Source organism: Lycium barbarum, chromosome 3 (genome assembly GCF_019175385.1).
Source record: "Lycium barbarum isolate Lr01 chromosome 3, ASM1917538v2, whole genome shotgun sequence".
Taxonomy (NCBI): Eukaryota; Viridiplantae; Streptophyta; class Magnoliopsida; order Solanales; family Solanaceae; genus Lycium; species Lycium barbarum.
The window spans coordinates 30947667-30970710 of NC_083339.1; positions in this window are offsets into that span (position 1 = coordinate 30947667).

A 23044-nucleotide genomic window follows, 5' to 3' on the forward strand; every position below is an offset into this window, starting at 1 on the left:
ACCTAGCAGCCATCATCCTGGAGGACATTTTTTGGGCTTTAGAAAAATGCCGGAATGGCTTCCGATACTTCCAAGGATGTAGCATGTTGTTACAATGGTGGATTATCAAACACATCAACATTGCTAAGGAAGTCCAGTATCTGAGTAATCACAATAGGATAGAGCATCTAACAAATTATTTCCCGAACCTTGGTTACATGTCCAAGGGGGCATAGGCCAGTTTCTTTGAGGAATTGACCGAAGATAGAATCCAGTGGATATTTCCTGACTTCATATCGAAGTTGTGGTGGTTCGAGGCAAGAATTGTCCTTTTGTGCCATTACCAGGGGTTCGAGGAATCCGTCATCATTATCCATCTCGGGTTTTAGGCAATTTGGTAGGAGAAAAGTGATACCTCAGGTAGGAAATCCTAAGCAGTTCATCATTGACCACACAGAGCAGAAGATCAAGAACGCCGGGGTGATCCTCAGAGAATGGAATGGTCACGTGAGTTGGGGTCCGGACACTTTAGCCCCAGACAGGTTCAAAGCAGGGTGTGATCCAGCGTATCATGAATGGTGGTAGGGACACTCGGCCCATGCATCCATCCCAAGGCCTGCACCTACTCAGGATGCCCAAAAGGAGGAGCGTCTGAAGGAATGTCTGGAAAGCATGAATAAGCACTTAACCAAGATTTTAGAGGAAACAGATACGTTGATAATCAGGATGGAGATGTAACAAGCGCGGCTTCGGATTCAGACCACCCTTCAGAGGGTGAAGAAGGCCAAGACAAGCCAAGCCTCAACGTGAGTCGCTGGAGGCGAACCCTGCTGATTTACTGCTTTATGTTGAGCCCTTTGTCGGCTTCATCATCTTTGTAATCCCTTCGGGGAAGATATTTTTATTACTATTTAATAACTAATGATGATTTTTCGGGGAAATGGTTCACCTTCAAAAATGGCACTTGCATGCTTCAATCGATTAGGAGAGCCTTACCTCAAAAAGGATTTAGGAACGCGAATAGTATATATATCTACCAAATTATATGAATGCTTGCTACGTGCTTCACATGCCTATTTGCTATGTGTGTTATCAAATATTAAGGCTTTAATACATTTGATCCAATGATCTAAAACAACACACTAAAAGAAAAAACAAAAGCTTAAAACTTGCCTAAATTTATCTCTATAAAAGGTTGACTTACAATGGCAAACCAAGGAGAACAAGAGACGCTGACTCTGGGAGAGACAGCAGAAATATTGAGAGACAAGGTGCTACAAATAAAGAAGCACCTCCAAGAAATAGGGAGGAAAATTGAGGAAGTGGATGGATTTCTAGAAATGGTTGGAAACCCGCCAGAAGGCATACCCCGGGAACAATACTATGGGAATGTCCCGGAAGGAGTAAGGGATTTGGTGTTGAATTATATACCTTTAGGGAGGAAGCCTAAAACGTCTACAGAAGGGACTCCAGGAGGAATGGATGAAAGCCAAGGAGCTAGGTCACCCATGGATGGCATAATCAGACCCGCCAGAGGAGTTGGTATCCCAATAGGAAGCCTCTGAACCCGTCAAGGAAGAAGAACCAGAGTAGGGAGAGCCTCAGAACGTGGAGGAGGAGGAGTTAGATCCCATTGACATAGAGGCTGGGAGAGAGGAAGAACCATTTGACATGTTTCCTGAGTTTGCAAAGGAAGAAAATGATATAGATAAGGAATATGATAATTATGCCCCAACCAACGAGGGATCTGACTTCTATGTACCATCACCCATGTTGGTACCTGAACCTCCACTATGGCATCCGAGAATTTTGGAAGGGCATGCCCTTCTGACCTTGCTTGGTGGGCAGTAGCTTTCAAAGCCCATTCCTCCTCATTCAGAGTCGCTCCACAGCCTATCAGATGTAAGGAGGTATACGAACGGATGGTCGCCACATGAGTATCTTGAACCACTAGGGCTAGCTTGCCACCGCCCAAGTTAGTGTATGCATATAAAAGGTGCCCGTTCCACGGCAACCAGGTTGGTCATACCCTGAATGAGCGTCTGGGGTTAAGAAGAAGAATTTGAAGCCTAATTGATGATAGGATCATAAGGACTTTGTAGGGGCCACACACCCTACTAGTTGATGACCCTATTATCCCTGGAGAAGAAGTCAATGCTAGTACTCAGATCTGGCGATATGATTTCACGATCTTCGAAGAATTATATGCTCGCATATTCTCGACTCTGGCTAGTCTAAGGGAACTATCCCTGATGGTTAGAACAAGATGTAAGTACTTCTCTAGAGTACATTAAGCTGAAAATGATTCAAACTATTGTTACCACGAATGTGCGGCCCTCTCAACCCCTGCCCACTAGCCCATGCCCTTAGGGCCCAATAGGAACAAGTTTTGCCTATATCATACAGGAGCTATGGGGCACGACATAGAAGAATTCCACACATTCAAGCTTGAACTTAGACACAAGATTAGTACAGGAGAGATCTTGGTCATCTTACCACCACAGTGCTGAGATGGAAGGAAAATGAGAGAGCAGGTTCGTAAGGACAGAAACTCGCGGAACTATATTTTTGGGTAGATATTAGGTGTCCCCATTTTTGCACATAAAAAGTTACCCCCTCCCCCATAAATATTGTAAGGAACCGTGCCGACCCGATGTCCGTATGGAGGGATACGCGGGAAGCCTTAGCTGGGCCTGGTCTAGGGATGCCTTTAGATAGGTATAGCTTAAAGGATATCTAGGAAAGATATATATATATCCTTCTTTTATAAAACGAACTACGATAGGGCCTGACTTCCCCTGGTGGGATACGTTGGCAGTCTACGTAAGATTCGGCCCAGATAATATAAATTACAATTTCCCCCCATTTGTTTAATTTCTATAACAAGGAAGGGTTTGCCAGAGTAACTCAGCCATAATGTCCATTGAACCAAGCTCCACCCAAACATCAAAAACCCATAAACATTCGAACCTTTAGAGCAAAGGATCAAAAGTGTTCAAACTTAATATATGACTTTGTGTGCTATGTGCGCTTTAAATATCAATGTGTGATATTTTGCCTTTATATCTTGATAAGTAACTAAATTTTTCTACCGTTGAGTTATTCTTGTCTTATATAACGAGGCCGATTAGCATAATACTGAAAGATGGCATACTTCACAAGATCCAAAGCTACATTAGCATCCCTCGCATACAAAGGCAAAGAGAAGATGACTGGTACCCCCAATAATGGGAATGAGCTCGCACTCCATGACGGAGATGCCCAGGACCCATAAGAGGTATCACCTCAAGAAGACGTGATTGTGACACTACTGACTGTCGTTACGACTTTCCAAAAAAAGGTAGCAAGGAATGAGGCAACAAATACGGACAAGGATGCCTCGACAGAGGAAAGAAGGCCTCCTCCCCAGTTCCCTTCATTGATTTCATCAATGTCCAATAATTTCCCTCTATACCTACCAGGAACCATCCCGCCTCTACTAAGTTCCACAAACCCGAACCATGCTAGTCCTTCTTATCGCACTCCTCCACCAACAAAATACACTCAAATCTCAGGGACCACCCACTCAGTTCCTTCTTACCAGGTTTCTCAGCCTATATTTATTAATCCGGCCAGCCAATTACGTGCTCCAGCTCCACCGACTTGCTAAACCACCACTGCCCCGCTCAACCATACCACCCACCAGGTCTCATTCTTTACTCCCAACATCCCTAGCTAATGCTTCCCGAGGCATAAAGAGCTAGATCATTATGAAGAAATGGAAAGGGCCTGGAAAGCGAAACAGGATAAGTGGGAAAAAGATTTGGAGAAAAAGATGGAGAAATTACTGGAGAAATCCAACAGGTCTGCAAGAAAGGCTACAAGCCTAAGATATGATGACCTGTGCATTTATCCGTATCTAGACTTACCGGACGGGATATATTTATTCGGCTCTTTGAAAGGCTATTGGTCAGAGGATTATAGAAAAGGTACCCCCTCCAGATTTCACAGGGCTGATCAAACTTGTGCGTACCATTCAAGAGGAAATGGGCACAACACAGAGGACTTTATAAATCTGAATCACAAAATCCAAGATCTAATTGACAAAAGGGAAATCATTTTTGAAACTGCTGCTCCCAATGTGAACACGAATCCATTACCTAGTCATGGAAAAAAAGGAGTCCACATGATTGAGAGGAATGAGGACTGGGAAGCCTGCAGAGCATTGATCCCCAGAGCAGTTGAATCCTTAGAAGACACAGTAGCCTCCCTCACACTCCAGGAGTGCCCCAATTTCAGGGTTCTGGTCATAGCACCAGCAGCCATGAAAGCAACATCAAGGCTCACAATCTTGATTCCAGCTCCCGTAGTAGCAAAGACAGCACAACAAGTTGCTCCCACGCCTAAAATGCTAATCAATGTAAAGGAGGCCATTAGCTCAGAATGCTACAACGAAAGAAAGCACCCAAAAAAGAGCAATAACTGAAGGAGAAGGTGAGGATTTTTGGTGGTGCATGCGGCCAAAATACTACTCCATCGTTGAGTATTTGAAGAAAACATCGGCATAAATATCGGTGTTGTCACTACTAACCAGGTAACTATCACACAGGCAGGCTCTCATGAGAGTGTTAGATGATGCACACATACCAGCTGGTACAAGCAACAGAGATTTGGTTGGGTTGGTGGCCCACATCATCAGAGAACACAAAATCTGCTTCTCAAAATAGGAGTTGCCAGCAGAAGGGACCTCTCACAATAGGACCCTTAACATCACCGTGGAATTCGGAGGTAAAGCAATGGGGAGAGTGCTTGTGGACAATAGATTAGGCCTCAATATCTACCTCATCACCACCTTAACACAGCTCAGCTATGATATGAACAAAATCTGTCAGAGCGGGACAAACGTTAGGGAATTTGATGGGTCCCAAAGTGACTCTCTCAGAGAAGTGGACCTGCAGATGCAGGTTGGACCTGCCTCTTTCACAGAATAATTCCAGGTCATGGCAGTCACCGCCAACTATAATATGCTCTTGGGAATACCCTGGATACACTCTGCCAGCGCAATTCGATAAACTCTGCACCAGGCCATAAAATTTGAATGGCATGGACGGGAAATTGTAGTGGCAGCTGAGAAGGATATTCAGAAGTATCCTTACAACATCATTCCTGTGATTGAAGGGAGCCCTCGCTTACCAAACTTTCATGTAGTGGAATACGTTGGGGCCACACATGAGGAGGAAGTGATCGATAAACCCATGCCACCAGTCTACAGAATGATTGGCTCTACCATGCTAAGGAATGGTTTTGAAATAGGAAAGGTTCTAGGGAGGGACCTCGAAGTGATAACAGAGCCTGTGCCAATCCCAAAAGAAAACTACCACTTAGGTCTAAGGTATGCCTCTAAAGAAGACGAGCTCAAAAGGGCAATTAAGAGAGAGCCCAAAACAAGGAATTTACTTCGCCCAATTCCGGGTCTGTACCAGTCATTCCCTAGAAAGGTGCCAATGCTAAACGAAGAAGAAACCGATGGGAGTCTTGAGTCGCTGTTCCAACAAGAGGGATGCTACGCGGTTATTAAAGAAAGTCAGAAGACACCCAACATACGTAGTCTGAGGCCGAGAGAGCGCCTGGACAATTAGACATCCACCCCCCTCTTGGATCCTCGGTAGAGAGATAGATTTTCCTTAAAACCTTTTGCTAAAAGTGGAGACATCGGCGGAGGACTGAATGATCTCCTTTTCTAAATTACTTCGTAATGTTTAAAAATGGAAATGGTCCGGCGTTGTTCCGAACAAGGACCACAGTTGTAGTCAATCATTTTTGAATTAATGAAAAGCCTCGACTTATGTAAAACTGCTATCTTTATTAGATAATAATAATAAAGGTTTTTCTAACTAACTACGTGTAACCGGTAATAATAAACCTAACTTTTCTTTGCCTTGCCTTTTCAGTAGTAACCATAATAAAATAACCTAAAATGTCATGACATGTCGTGAAACCAACGAGGAAAATAGACAACAGGAATACGAGGAGTACGATGAATCGACGATGATGCCAGAGGGACTGGTAGAAGAATTGGAAGAATTAGTAAAAAAAAGAAGCCGAATATGGATGAAACTGAGATGATCAACCTCGGTGATGAAGAGGATGTCAAGGAGACACGAATCAATGCTCATTTGTGATCTCCACAAAAAAAAAGAGCTTGTAGCTCTATTAAAGGAATATGTGGATGTCTTCGCCTAGAAATTCACGGATATGCTAGGATTGAGCATTGAAATACGAGCCCACATATTGCCTATTAAGGAAGGCTTCACTCCGATTAAGCAAAAGACCCAGACATTTAAGCTTGACATGAGTATCAGGATAAAGGACGAAGTGGAGAAACAAATCGAGTCTGGAATAGTGGAGGTGACATCCTACCCCACTTGGGTGGCCAAAATAGAGCCAGTGCCCAAAAAGGATGGAAATGTTCGAATTTGTGTGGACTACCGAGATCTCAACCGGGCCAGTCCAAAAGTCAACTTTTTCACCCCCAAACATCCATATTCTAATAGATAACTATGCCAAGCATGAGCTGCAGTCATTCGTGGATTGTTTCGCCGGGTACCATCAAATACTTAAGAGCGAAGAAGACGCTGAAAATACAGCTTTCATCACTCCTTGGGGAGTCTACCATTACCGGGTGATGCCGTTCAGCCTAAAATATGCCATTGCCACGTATGTGAGAGCTATGACTACCTTGTTCCATGATATGATGCATCGATAGATTGAAGTCTATATGTTACCCCTCGTAGTTCTGTACGTTGAAATTTGTAGGAGTTGGATGTTTTAAGTATGGACATTGGAATTACCTCCAAGGAAACATGAGACTAGATGCGTTTATCTTATGTTTATAAGGGTTTAAGTTCATATATTAAGCTGCGGAAGGATTGGAGGGCAAGTGCATCAAGGAAATTAAGTTTGTTGAATTTTGGAGAAAATATGAGGGGTAATTTTGGCCCTATTTGAGGAAGGAATATCGTTTAGTATATGAGGTGTTTTGAGGTAAATCAAAAGCCTAAACTGAAATTCAGGAAGTCTAGTTACCAATGCAACAAACCGTTCGTCAATACAACGTCGGAGTAGAGAGTTATGGGAGTTACAAGTTAGGCGGCCAGAGCAGGGGACCTGCGTGAACGTGCAGTGTCTCGCGCTGATACAGTGTGCGAACGCGCAGCTACAGTGCGCGAACGCACAAAGCAAAAGTTGAGTCGGTGCAAACCGACTCTAAAATGCTATAAAAGGGGGTTTAACCCCTCATTTTCACTCCAAACACCCATCCAACCATCCCAACTCCTCTGGAATGTTCCCCAACTTCCATCAATTTACCGCAAATTAAGTGAAATCTCCGGATTTAGGCCCGGATAGCGACTAGTTGTGATTATGGTATCGTTTTGCGGTGGGTTTCGGCTTGGATGCAAGGTGGATATTAGAGACATTATTTTTCTAACAAGGAAAAGGTATGATTTTCTCCTTATTGGTATTAATTTCGATTTCTTTAGGGAAATAAAATTACTAAATAGTCATATAATAAATTGGTTGGTTGAGAAATTTGGAAAACATCGTGAGGGATATTTTATGGAATATATTGGTATGGGTAATAGTGTTGTTGATGTTGGTATTGTTGTTGTTGTTGTTGGTTGTTGATGTTGTAATTTCGGGGTAGGCATATAAATAGGGGAGATGCTGCTCGAATTTCGGCAGATTCTAAATGGCTTTAAATTGATGGCTTGGGACGAGCATATAAGAATGAGCCTAACAATAGTGTAAATTGTTTTATATGTAGATTACGAGACTACGAACAAAATTAAGTAAATTACAAGATAGGAAGTGAGTTGGAGAAGTCAAGAATTAAGCTCCAAGGTATGTTAAGGCTAGTCCCTTCCTTTCTAAAGGCATGATTCTTTTGATGTAAACCATTGTCTTATATCAAAAATATCCTTGGTTTCACAAATTTCGGAAGTTCACGAATCTCAAGACCCTTATTGTATTATTGAGCTACTAAAGGCATAACTCTTTTCTTATAAACCCATGCACAAATTTCATAAAAATCATCATTTCCAAGAATGTTAGAAATTCATGACTTTTAAAGTTTTTATGATGCTAGGGATGGATAATTTTTATGATGACCATGATGATGAATACAATGGCTTTATTTATAAAGGTTTCAAAGCATATGGATTTCATGTTGTTATGAAGTGATAGAGCTTACCTTATGATTTCTTAATTCATTCATTGTTGGATAATCTGACCTTATGCTACTAGTTCCTTCAAGGTGAGATATAGCGGTGGTGGTTATTCCATAATATAATCGGAGGCTACCAACCTTACCTCACTATAATAAAGTCATAGCTTTTACTTAGGCTCTCATGAATGCTACTTGTATTATATATGCATATGATTTATATATGTTTATACATATGTATGGGGGATATGGAAAAGGGTCAGGCGTTATATACGCATAACCACCTGATCAGCTGGATATCGTCCCGGACGCGAGATGCCTGGACATGGGATATATGTGATAAATGGATCGGGTTGTTCGTTTCACGGAAATATAATATATTTATGGATCCGGCCGTTCATTTCACGGCAATATAATATATTTATTGATCGGGCCGTTCGTTCCGCGGAAATATAATATATTTATGGAACGGCCTGCACGTTCCGCAGCACTACTATTTTATGTTTCTATATATATATATATATATATATATATGAGAAATGTTTTTCTAAGAAAAGCCAAGCATGCATGATGTTCGTCTTGAGAGGCAATCAGATGTACAGGTTATCCTCAACTCATGTTATGTTCTGTATCTCTTGTTATATTTTTATTCATGCAGTACATACTTAGTACATTATTCGTACTGACGTCCTTTTGTTTGGGAAACTACGTTCGTGCCTGCAGGTGCAGATAGTCAAGCGAGCGACCCAGTGCTGTAGGATTTTCCCTCAGTTGCAGTCAGTGCGCTCCTCCTGGTCTGTAGCCACAGTCTTTTGGGTATAATATTTTGATTTGTACATATGAGTATCAAGAGGTCTTGTCCCATCCTTCCTACAGTCATAATCCATAGAGGTCTATAGACATTTGTACGTAGTTAGCAAGTTAGGTAGCCTTATCTGCTCTATGATACTCGTGATGTTGTAGCGACCTTGTTGGATTGCATTTGTACATATATGTTGGATTATCACATATTTTTATATTGGGCCCTTTCTGCGTACAAATATTATTTGGGTTATGGCATATGATGTTCAAGGTAACTATAAATCAGGTGGTTTCTGGCCTATGGGTTAGAGCCCGTCATGCCCCTCGTTAGAGTGTGACAAATTGGTATCAGAGCAGTTCTCTCCTAAGGATTGTCTACAGTCTGTGTCCAGTAGAGTCTTGTTTATGGGTGTGAAGCGCGCCACACTTATAAACAGGAGGCTGCCGGCATTTAGGAATGATTGACCTTCCTTTCTCGTCTTAGATCGTGCGATAGAGCTATGCTATCAGGATTTCCTTTTTTTTCTTAACGGTGCATTATGTTTTCAGTGATGCCTAAGAAGAGGAAAGCAATAGCGGCTCAGAAAGGCAAGATAGTGGCTGGAGAAAGGACTGACCAGGAACCGCTGGTAGACGTAGAGAAGGTTGAGTTCCCCAATGAAGCTCTACCTTGGACTTCTCATACTTTACCCATTTAGCATCCCCAGTTCCTCCACCACATGCCATAGACCAGGAGATGCGACAGGCTATCCTTTTGCTGACCCAGTTAGTAACAGCTCAAGATCAGCGACAGGGTGCGGACCACGGTAATAGGGGTCAGAGGAAGAGGGTCAGGTCTTCAAGGTTTGACAGTGACTTTAGAGGTGGCCCGAGGCAGACTTTCTCTAGGTACTCAGCTCGTTCAACAACTAGTGCACCTCCATAGTTTCCTAGACCCAGGTTTGATAAACCCAGTTACTCTGGGCCAGTTCAGAGCTCCAGAGCTTCCAGTTCTCAGAGTAGGATTGGTGCTAGTCAGACGAGGCCACTTATACTAGGATGTACCCAGTGTGGTAAGCTGCATTCTAGACCGTGCCGATTGGGGTTAGATGTTTGCTATTCTTATGCTCGGCCAGGCCATATTAGGCGTGACTGTCCATGGATACATGGTAAAGGCAGGGCCCCGCCCACAGGACCAATAGCCGATTTTCCACCACTCGTACGCCCTTCAGGGCAGGGCTCTCAGATATCAGCAGACTGGGGTAGATATCAAGGAGAAATATCCAAGTCGAGCGATCCTCAGCATTATACCTATGCACTAGTTGGGCGACAGGGTCCCGAATCTTCACCCCATACGGTTGCAGGTAAATTTTCAATATTTCCTCACGATGTGTATGCATTAATTGATCCGAGTTTTACATTGCTACCTGTTACTCCTTATATTGCTGGTCGGATCGAGGCGAAATTTGAGTCGATTAAACCTTTCAAAGTGTTTCATTAGTGAGGCGTCAGTATGATTAGATTAGAGTTGTAACTTTTTCTCAAAGTAAGAAGTGGAAGGGATAAGTATATGTTTAAATATTACCCTAGAGTATAAATATGCTAATGATTTATGAGTACAAAGGGGTAGCCGAGGTAAAGGAACGATGTACATTACTGAAAAATCCAGATATCCACAAGGGCCGTTCAAAACATAATATATAGTGGCAAGGATGGTATATGGAGGTACGAGTATAAGGACACACAAATATAAGACAAAGGTAGAACTAAGGTATAGAAAAAATTCTCTTCCAAAAGTCCTCTTGTCACAAGGTTACTGAGTTACTAATACAGGGCTGAATAGCTAATGAAGAATGTGAAAGATGCTTTGAAAGGAATAGTTGTATAAGGGTAGATGAATGAGTTTGAAGTCGCGAGTTGATATACAGTGTGCTCTTCCTTAATGATATAAATTTTCAAGGAGGCTTATCTAAAGACCGAATGCTTATGTAGCGAATAGGAGGAATATTATCAACCAGGGTAGATTTTGAGAATAAAGTTTGCACTCGCTAGCATGAGAAAGGAGATTTTGGAAGAACAATAAAGAAATGATGAAGATCCTTTTGATGAAATATTAGGCCATTAAGGGCCAGTATGTTTACGAGAATATGTGATTCGTTACAAATATGTGCAACTGACTAGGTAAATGCAGACGATGAATAGTCATAACCAAGATTAGTTGTGGATTCGCTAAAAGTATGTACTCGCAAGAAAAAAAAGAACTATTGGGATGTTAAATATAGAATGATGGGCTAACACCCAGAGGGGCCGAAGATGATGCAAACAAGTGATTGAATTAGGAGTATACTATGTAGAAGCTGGAAGAGATGAGGGTTTTAGAGGAGGAATATTTATAGGAAGTTCAATGATCGTCAAAAGAAAGGAAAACAGCATGCCTATTGATAGTACAACAGTAGTGCTGCCAGAGACTAGAAAATACCTCGCAAGATGTGAAATCATGAATCACCAGCTATACCAAATTGTGAGGTCACAAGTCGCTGGGTATGTCAATTATGAGAATATATGTTGTAGAACCATATAAATAATCGTTCTGATGAAACGGCTAGTAAAATGGTATGGGGACGACATTTGAAGAAGATTAGAAGCTAAGTTTAGTCTCGATTAGCTGTTGGTATAAAAGTGCCAAGGACTTGACGAGGGAAGAACACTCATATTGGAAGGAAGTCGTGATTAAGTAAGATTTTATCTTAGTCTCATGATTATGAGTTATTTTGTAATCATATTAAGAATTGAGGAGAGGAAATTGGAGGAGAAATTGAAACATTACTTTGAAGATATTCTAAGTAGCAGATTAGCTTGAGATATGATCATTAGTATGTTGTAAGTATACTCTTGTTAGGAGGGGTTGTGCTGAGGTCGTTGTATGGATTGATTTAAGTCCCATTTGAATATAAATCTCTTAGCTATGGTATTTTGGACGTGTGGGGTAAGCAATATGAAGTAAGGTAATCAATGAGAATGATAAGCCATTAGCAAGAAAATGCTATTGTAAATCATCTGGGCGCTATCATAGGTGGAGCTTGATGGCATTGTAAGGAATTAAGGAGTCCGACCAAAGAATTAAAAAGGAGATGATATGCTATTTATGTAAGGTCGATTAGTACTAAGAGGGAAGAATCTGAAATAGCACCAGAGAAGCAAGCAAGGAAAAGTGCCACAGCCAAATAAGAAAGTTGTCCACTAGTAGAGGAATAGAGGGCTATGAAACAAGATGGACTAAGTCAACGGAAGGTGAAGTCATGGAAGTAAACGAAGATAAGATCACAAGAAAAGGATTCAAGAATATAAATAAAGAAGATGAACATTTAAGGAATTAAGAGATCTGCTTGATTGATAAACCGAAATGACATATAAGTGCGTCAGACTATAGGAAAGACATATTAAGGGAGAGTCGGGCAAAGGCCAAAAGTAGAAGGAGGATCCCAAAGGAAATGATAAAAGGATATTGCATTTGATTGGAGCAAGCGGGTGACAATGAAATCTTGTGCAACAAGAAACATGATGGATCTCATTAGAAAAGGGATGAATGAAGGTTACCGACAAACGAAAGAATGAAAGGAATCGAATTCACTGAATGATAAGGAATCTTGGTTATTCTTCGACAAACTTCTAAATTCACTCCTAATTTATCAGCCGAACTAAGGATCAAAAACTTTAAGAGTAAATTAAGAGAAAGGGATCTTTGAAGAAGAGATTTGAGATGTTTGATATAAGTAAATGAATTACCATTAGCTATCCCAAGTGCAAGAAGTCCAATTAAAGGAAAGAGAAATTAAGCGAGACATTTCGGGGTAGAAATAGTTGAAAGATAAAGTACTGCAAAGATTAATTCGACTGCTATAGAAAGAAGGATGCTACAATATGACCAGTCTTGAGGTTATGTTTAAGGAAGGAAGAATAATAATAAGTAAACTCCAAGAAGACAAAGGCCCGGGATATCTCTAAAATGTAGAAAGATACGTGAAGATCGAAGAGGGCAAGAATTTCTGAATAAAAAGAAGATGGGATCAAAATTGGATAAAAGTATGTGGTAAGTACTAGATAAAAGATCATATAAGAATGTAAACGATGGAGGTTGAAGAGACAATGAGAAAGATAAAGCATGAAGAGTTAGTAGACAGACAGATAATAGAAAAAGGGACGACCTTGGGTACTGGCATAAATCTTGGCCACACAAAAAGAAGGATAAATTGTGTAATTCGGATAAATTCAGTTTTACATAGGCAAGTAAGACTGCAAGTAAGTAAAGTAAATACCGACATATGCAGGTAAGAATATTGACATCTACCTCAGAGCGAACTCTACTTCAACATTCGAGAACGAATGTTTTTGAAGCAGGGGGGAGAATGTTACACCTCGTAGTTCTGTAGGTTGAAATTCGTATGTGTTGGCTGTTTTAAGTATGGAAATTTGAGTTATCTCCAAGAATACATGAGATTAGATGCGCTTATCTTATGTTTATGAGGGTTTAAGTTCATAGAATAAACTGCGGAAGGATTGGAGGGCCAAGTGAATTAAGGAAATTAAGTTTGTTGAATTTTGGAGAAAATATGAGGGGTACTTTGGCCATATTTGAGGAAGGAATATCTTTTAGTATATGAGGAGTTTTGAGATAAAGCAAAAGCCTAAATTGATATTCAGGAAGTCTAGTTTCCAACGCAAGAAACCGTTCGTCGATACAACATCGGAGTAGAGAGTTATGGACGTTACATATTAGGAGGGCAGAGCAGGGGACTGCCATGCTCGAACGCGCAGCTACAATGGGCAAGCGCACAGTATCACGCACTGCTACAGTGTGCGAATGTGCAGCTACAGTGCACGAACGCGCAGAGCAAAAATTAAGTCGGTGCAAACCGACTCTAAAATGCTATAAAAGGGGGTTTAGCCCCCATTTTCACTCCAAACACCCCTCCAACCATCCCAACTCCTTTGGAATGTTCCCCAACCTCCATCCACTAAATTTTACCACAAATTAAGTGAAATCTCCGGATTTAGGCCCGGCTAGCGACTAGTTGTGATTACAGTATCATTTTTGTGGTGGATTTCGGCTTGGATTCAAGGTGGATATTGGAGATATTATTGTTATAACAAGGAAAAGTTATGAATCTCTCCTTATTGGTACTTATTTCGGCTTCTTTACGGAAATAAAGTTATTAAATAGTCGTATAATAAATTGGTTGGTTGAGAAAGTTGGAAAACATTGTGAGGGATATTTTATGGAATATATTGGTATTGGTAATAGTGTTGTTGATTTTGGTATTGTTGTTGTTGGTGGTGGTTGTTGATGTTGTAATTTCGGGCTAGGCATATAAATAGGGGAGATGCTGCCCGAATTTCGGCAAATTTTAAATGGGTTTAAATTGGATGGCTTGTGACGAGCATTTAAGAATGAGCCTAACAATAGTGTAAATTGTTTTATATGTAGATTACGAGACTACGAACGAACTTAAGTAAATTACAAGACAGGAAATGAGTTGGAGAAGTCGAGAATTAAGCTCCAAGGTATGTTAAGGCTAGTCCCTTCCTTTCTAAAGGAATGATCCTTTTGTTATAAACGTTTGTCTTATATCCAAAATATCCTTGGTTCTACAAATGCCAGAAGTTCACGAATCTCACGATCCTTGTGGTATTATTTAGCTGCTAAAGGCATAACTCTTTTCTTATAAACCCATGCACGAATTTCATAAAAATCCTCATTTTCAAGAATGTTAGAAATTCATGACTCTTAAAGTTTTTATGATGCTAAGGATGAATATTTTTTATGATGACTATAATGATGATTATGATGGCTTTATTTATAAAAGTTTCAAACCATATGGATTTCATGTTTTTATGAAGTGATTGAGCTTACCTTATGATTTCTTACTTCATTCATTGTTGGATAATCTCACCTTATCCTACTTGTTCCTTCAAGGTGAGATATAACGGTGGTGGTTATTCCATAATATAATCGGAGGATACTGACCTTACATCACTCCGATATGGTTATAGCTTTTACTTGGGCTCTCATGCATGCTACTTGTATTATATATGCCTATGATGTATATATGTTTATACATATGTATGGGGATGTGGAAAAGGGGAAGGCGTTTTATACGCATAACCACCTGATCAGCTGGGTATCATCCCGGACGCGGGATGCCTGGACACGGGATATATGAGATAAATGGATAGGGCAATTCGTTCCGCGGCAATATAATATATTTATGGATCGGGCCGTTCGTTCCGCGACAATATAATATATTTATAGATCGGACCGTTCGTTCCGCAGTAATATAATATATTTATGGATTGGGTTGCACGTTCCGCAGCACTACTATTTTATGTTTCTATATATATATATGAGTAACGTTTTTCTAAGAAAATCCAAGCACGCATGATGTTCGCCTTGAGAGGCAATCAGATGTACAAGTTATCCTTAACTCATGTTATGTTCTGTGTCTCTTTTTATGTTTGTTATTCATGCCCTACATACTCAGAACATTATTCGTACTAACGTCTTTTTGTTTGGGACGCTGCGTTCATGCCCGCAAGTGCAAGTAGTCAGGCGAACGACCCAGCGCAGCAGGATTTTCCCTCAGTGGCAGTCGCTCCACTTGGTCCTGAGCCACAGTCTTTTGGGTATAATATTTTGATTTGTACATATGAGTATGACGAGGTCTTGTCCCGTCCTTCCTACAGTCATAATCCATAGAGGTCTGTAGACATTTGTTCGTAGTTAGCAAGTTATGTAGCCTTACCGACTCTATGATACTCGTGATGTTGTAGTGACTTTGTTGGATCGCATCCGTACACATATGCTGGATTATCTGATATTTTTATGTTGGGCCCTTTCTGCGTGCAGGTATTGTTTGAGTTATGGCATATAATGATCAAGGTAGCTATTAAATTAGGTAGTTCCTGGCCTATGGGTCAGAGCTCATCATGCCCCTCGTTGGGGTGTGACACTATATGGACGATGTCATCATAAAATCAAGGGAAATCTTGGAGCATACTATGCATTTGTGTAAGTTCTTCGACAGACTTCTCAAATTCAATCTAAAGATGAACCCTGCAAAGTGCGCTTCTGGAGTGCCTGCAGGTAAATTGCTTGGATTCATAGTCCGCCATAGGGTTATTGAACTAGACCCTACCAAGATTAAAGCAATTCAGGAGCTACCACCTCCCAAAACCAAGAAAGAAGTCATGAGCTTCCTAGGAAGGTTGAACTACATTGGGCAATTCATAGGCTAGTCAACTGTGATTATAGAACCAATGCTTAAGTTTCTCAAGAAGGACGCTCCCAAAACTGGATAGAGGAATGTCAAGAGGCATTTGATAGAATCTAGAGATACCTTTCTAATCCTCCAATCTTGGTACAACCCAGGCCAGGGAGTCTTCTGTTACTGTATCTGTCGGTATCAGAAAAGGCTTTCGGGTGCATGCTCGCCCAGCATGATGAAGAGGGAGAAAAGGAACATGCCATCTACTATTTGAGTAAGAAGTTCACCTCCTGCGAAGCGCGGTATACGTTCGTAGAAAAGACCTGCTGTGCTTTGACTTGGATTGCCCAAAATATAAGACAGTACCTATCCGTGTTTACCACTCACCTTATATCCAGAATGGATCCGCTGAGATACATTTTCCTACCATAATTGTCATCTGCATGCTAAGAGGGTCATTCATTTATTTTGCCAAGAGGGCCATTCATACAAATAAGCCAAGAGGGCTATTCATACAAACAACTAAGAGGGTCATTCATACAAACAAGCCAAGAGGGCCATTCATACAAACCGCCCAGAGGGCCATTCATACAAACAAGCCAAGAGGGTCAATCATACAAACAGCCAAGAGGGCCATTCATACAAACAACCTAGAAGGCCATTCATTCAAGCAAGCCAAGAAGGCCATTCATCTAAATTTCCACAAAAATATTTGCATATTGTAAAAATCCAGGAGAGAGGCACATAGCCGCCCAAAAAGGAGCCGACTTGTTTAACTAGATTAAAACAAATTGCGGAGCAAACATGGAAATTTTTCTTACGCAGCCAGTCAAGATAGGGTGCCCATGAGAATCAAGCTCTCCAGCCAATGTTTGGAGGCCATCGACTCTTAGACTCAGCCACAACTTTGTCTTGTTTTTATTTTTTCCACTAAAAATGGCGACCGATCGGATACACACCGGGAAGTCTAACGGTATTTCCGCATAAGGGATATACTCTTCTCCAGCAAGTAGAACTACATGTGACCTGATTCCCAGAGACCAGGGATATATAGGCGAACTCAAGACCCGAGAGTCAGTCACATTCTAACAGTTTTCCGGAGAAACCTAATCCCAATACTGGGGATCTCCGGATTGTTTCTTCCAAATCACTTGAAGGTCTTTAGTTGAGTCAAACTACAAGTGGCCTCAATTCTCATATAACCTGAGATATGTAGGAAACCCAGAAACTAGGGTCCGGTCACAAATGTGAAAATTTCATAAAGGCAAAGGGTAAAATGAGCCGGATTAGTCAAAAATTAGGGTTAGTCAAATTTCGTTGCTCAGGGACGGTCCCGCCATCCCCGAACACCGAAGGGGAAGTTGTTGACACCTAATATTTGACCTCCGTAATCTATTTCAATTACTCAAAGTCCCGGGATAATAAATAAAATGAGCTGGGCATCTTGAAAAATTTAAATGATTTTTATAAATTTTCCAAGTTAATATTTCACTCCATTAAATTGATAAAAGGGGATTTTCATGGCATCATAAATTTATTTGGAAATTAATCGGTACTTTTATGATATTTTATGATATGCTTGTTAATTTTATTAAAAAAAAACAAGAGAGAGAGAGAGAGAGAGAGAGAGAGAGAGAGAGAGAGGATCTTTTGTTTTGAAGGGTTTTCATTTATTTAATTATTTAAAATTGTCAAGAAATCAAAATTTGGTAAATACTTTATTCCTTTTAATCCCTGAAGTTTGAGTAATTTTAATAATTTAAGTAATTAAACATTTGATCCTTTAAATCTCTAATTTTTATATATAATTGCATGATTTGTCAAAAATATGCATAATTTCCCACAAATGTTAGAATTAGGCTAATCAATTAATTAAATGATGATTGTAGCAAATTGACCCCTTTTTAGATATAAATATTTTTCCATGGCCACAATTACAATTATCAGTTCATGATTTAAAGAAATTAGGGCCTTTTTTTTTTTGTAAAATTAGGCTCTTAATGGTTTTATTTGAAATAACTAGCTCAATTTAAATTCAAAATTTGCTAATCAGGCCAAACAAGGTCGTAATTGAAATGATCGGTCAGAATAGAATTAATTAAGGCCATGTTCGTAATTTTAGACCCATTAAAAATTTGGTCAATTTTTTAAACTATTTTAATAAAATGATTGTGTCCTAATTTTTCCTATAACTAAATTTCATCAATTTTGATATTTATCTTACTATTTTTTTTATGAGTACAAGATATACATGTGTATACACCCAGTAGACACATATATGTACACGGAAGGTATATATATGTCAGTGTAGACACATATGTATAGGGCCCTTTCACGTTTTAAATTCGGACCGAGTCTAGCCCAAAGCCAGGCTGAGACCTGGTCCTATTCCATTTAAATAGATAAGAGGGGGTATATTGTTACATCTCCGAAATTCTGGGCTTGTTGTCTTGTGAATAGACTAAGGTGAGCTTAAGAAGAACACCAGGTTCTTGTGAGATTAATGAGGGTATCAAATAGTTTTAAGACCATGCCATAAGATTTTAAAGTTATATGAATTGATGGAACTAAGTTTGTTGAAGGAAGTGAAATGTAAGCTGTGTTTGGAAAGGTTTTCGCGATAGTTGATTTGATACATATTTAGTGATGTCTTGAGGGGCTACTATAGGGCTTCTTAGATGATTAATGAAGTGTTACATAAGTACCAAGAAGGTTCCACAAGGATTAGAAGTCAAACGAATAGACGTGGAGAAGTTTCGGGAATTTCCAGTTTGTACGGCCATTTGTACGGACCGTATATATTATATGGCCCGTATAAATGGTCTGTAGAGTGCTTCCAGAGAAGGGTGACTTTCTGGTAGAATTATACGGTCCAATTGTGCGGACCGTATAAATTATACGACTTGTACAATTGGTCGTATAATCGGGTCGGGTAAGATTTTTATTTTTATATACATGGACGACCCTTGCTCCTTTTTCATTTTCCACACTTCCTCCAAGCTCTCCAAAGCTCCAAAACCCTTCTCTAAGCATATTACACCCAAACCCAGGGGAAAACAAAGATCAAATAGCAAGAATTAAAGTGTTCATCTGTTGGAAGGCTCACTAGGGTTAGTAGACTTCAAGCATAACTTGGCTATTGAAACTAGGGTTTCCATATAAGTTGATAGCTTTCTCCAAAGCTCATTCTTATGGGATAAAAGGTTAGTTTTCATGCTTATTTCATGTTATCAAGAATGCTTAGTTGTTGAACAACTTGGGTAGAAGGAGAAAGTAGAAGATGAGGTCTAAATATAGTTTTCATGATGTTTTTGAGTGGTAAGCTAACTTGAGTGATGATTCTTATTATGATATGGATATTTTCTTGTTATAAGAGGTAATAATGATTATGAGCAAGCGTTGTATGAAAATGTGCTAAGGGTTGGTGTGATGTTGTTGGTATAAGTTGTATATGAGAATGAATTTTGGAGACTTAATGGAATGTGAATATGTGACGATGATATTGTTGAGGTTATTATGGTTGTTTGGGAGTTGTTTTGTAATATGGTGGAAGTCGATGAAATAGGGGAAATGCTGCCCAATTTTCGTTAACTCACGAATTGTTCTAGTTTGAATTTAAGAGTATCTTTAAGGCTTAACCATGGTATGAATCCTTTTAAATGTATATTTCTCAAGCTTTGGTCGTGAATGTTAAGTATTTAAGAAGACAAAGAGGTAGGTAAGGCTAACCGTTATTTCTTGAGGCATGATCCATCGTTGTATACCCTCACGTGAATTCCATATTGTCTTCCAAGATGACTCCGTTCTTAAAATCACTAAGGTTCAGGATTCTTGAAAATCTCATGATACCTTTGGTCTCATCCTATAATAGTTGATCCTCTAAGGGAGGATATAATGAAGTAATGATGACGATGATGAGGTTGAGGATACGTATGTGTATATATATATATGTATGTATGTATGTATGTATGTATCGAGGTATGACTATTAAGAGCACCGAGCTTACTTGGCCGGGTATGATATCTATCGCGCGCACACCACTGCAGTTGGGTACGAGTAACACTGAGCCTTGTAGGGCAAGGTACATATAACAACGAACTTCATCATGGTCGGGTACGTAAGACACCGAACCTGTATGGTCAGGTATGATACTACTATAAGAATGTATGAAATGGGAGGTCCTCATTAGAAATAGGGTAAGTAAATACAATGAACGACGTTAGAGGTATAAATGGCTTTATCCTTCCATGACTCTTCTATTTTATGTTATTTTCTCATGCTACTATTATACTATTGATTATGCTTTACATACTCAGTACATTATTCGTACTGACGTCTTTTTGTTTATGGACGCTGCGTCATGCCCGCAGGTGGACAGGGAGATAGACTTGATCCTTAGGCTGCTTATCCAGAGATTGCTTAGAAGAGCTCCATTTGATTTGGCGCTGTAGCTGTGGGTACTATTCTTTTGTGTATATATGCGCATGGCGGGGCCTTGTACCGTCTTTATGTTGATAAGTCTCGTAGACAGTCTTATATAGCAGATGTATTTTGCCTTGTCGGCTCATATTTTGGCAATTATTTATTTAGCCTCGTCGGCTTGTGTATATGTGTATAGGCATAGTTGTTGACATTGACATATAAAAGTGTTTTAGTCGTTGTAAATGGTGTTATTGAGGCATAGGATTGTTAATATGCCATGTGGCTCACCGAGATATGAATGTGAATGTGCTATGAGAGGTGCCCAGTGGGTTAGCTTCGACTGCCCGTCATGGCCCTCAAGTTGGGTCGTGAGAAAAGTGGTATCAAAGAAGTTCCGTCCTAGGGTGTGTTTACGACCCGTGTCTAGTAGAGTCCTGGTTATGTGTGTGTTGCGCGCCACACTTATAAACAGGAGGCTACAAGCATTTTTTGGAATGAAGGACCTTCTTTCTTGATAAGATCGTGCAATAGAGCCGTGATATAGGGATTTCTTTTCCTTTAACAGTGTGTTATGTATTTCAGAAATGCCCATGAAAATGAAAGCTACAGCAGCCCAAAAGGGCAAGATAGTGGTAGTAAAGCGGGCCGAAAGAGTATCGCCAACCGTTATAGAGGAGGGGGAGTCCCAAAATGCGGTTCAATCTCAGTCCTCTCACTCGTTGCCTAATTCTGAGGAACATGAGGGAGGCTTAGCCCCAGCTCCAGCACCTCTGGCTCCTCCACCAGAGGTTTCGGGTCAAGAGGTGAAAGCGGCTATTCAATTGTTGACTGAATTGGTTACCGCTCAGGTCCAGCGACAAGGTATGGGTCATGGTGATAAGGCGGTTAGTGCAAGAGCCCGTGATTTTAGTACCTTGAGCCCTCCGGAGTTATTCGGGTCGAAGCCGGATGAGGACTCTCAGAACTTTGTTGATGGAATGTTGAAGACACTTCGGTTAATGCATGCTTCCGACGTTGAATCGATGGAGTTAGCATCATATAGGTTGCAGGATGTGGCAGTTCATTGGTATACGGTGTGGTTGTCTTTAAGGGGAGTTGATGCACCTCCCCTGGTATGGCAAGAATTTGTTGATGCTTTCCTTCGACATTACTTGCCTCCCTGAGGTTCGGTTGGCTAGAGCCGATCAGTTCTTGAATCTTAAACAAGGAAGCATGAGTGCTTTAGAATATAGTCTCCTCTTCAATTCTTTGGCTAGGTATGCTCTAGCCATGGTAGCGGATATGGGTGATCGAGTGCACTGATTTGTGAGTGGCTTAGGGCCACATTTGATGAATAAGTTCTTGACTGCGTCCCTTCAGGACAATATGGATATTTCTCGCATTCAAGCCCACACCTAGAATTTGGAGGATAGCCAATAACCGCAAAGAGGCGAGCGTGAGCTTGACAGAGGTTATGACAAGAGGGCTAGATCTTTGGATCCGATTGGTGAGTTTAGAGGAGGGCAAAGACAACAATTTTCTAGGCATTCAGGCCTTCCATGACTAGTGCACCTCCATGGTTTACGGGCCAGAGATTTGATAGGTCTACTCACTCTGGGCCGAGTCAAAATTTTAGAGCTTCAAGTTCTCATTACAGAGAGGACTCGGGTCAGGCACGGCCACCCATGCCACGATGTTCTCAGTGCGGGAAGTCATATTGGGTTCAGTGTCGATTAGGCTTAGATATTTGCTATGCATGTAGCCAGCCAGACTATATCATGCGTGACTGCCCCTCAATTGGTGGTAGGGGTAGTATCCAGCCTTCGGGGTCGGTAGCCGGGTCTTCTTCATCTATACACCCTTCGAGGAAAGGCTTTCCGACACTAGTTAGTCGCAGTGGAGGTAGAGGAGGAGCTCCCAGTTCTAGTGGTCCCAGCACTGTATTTATGCTTTGGTTGGACGGCAGTATCTTGAGTCCTCCCGTGATGTTGTTACAGGTATATTATCAGTATTTTCTCTTGATTTATATGCATTGATAGATCCGAGCTCCATATTGTCATATGTTACTCCATATATTGCGGGTCAATTTGGGGTCAAACTAGAGTAAATCAAACCTTTCGAGGTATTGACACCCGTTGGTGAACCGGTAATAGCTAGCCGAGTATATAAAAATTGTATAGTTGTGATTCGTGATCATCGTACTATGGCTGATTTACATGAGTTGAAAATGGTGGACTTTAATGTTATTATGGGCATGGATTGGTTAGCTTCTTGCTATGCCAATGTTGATTGTAGAACGAAGATGGTTCGTTTTCAGTTTTCAGGAGAACCAGTTTTAGAATGGAAAGGGAATACCGCGTCTTCGAGAGGTAGGTTTATTTCCTATCTCAAAGCAAGGAAAATGATTGCTAAAGGTTGT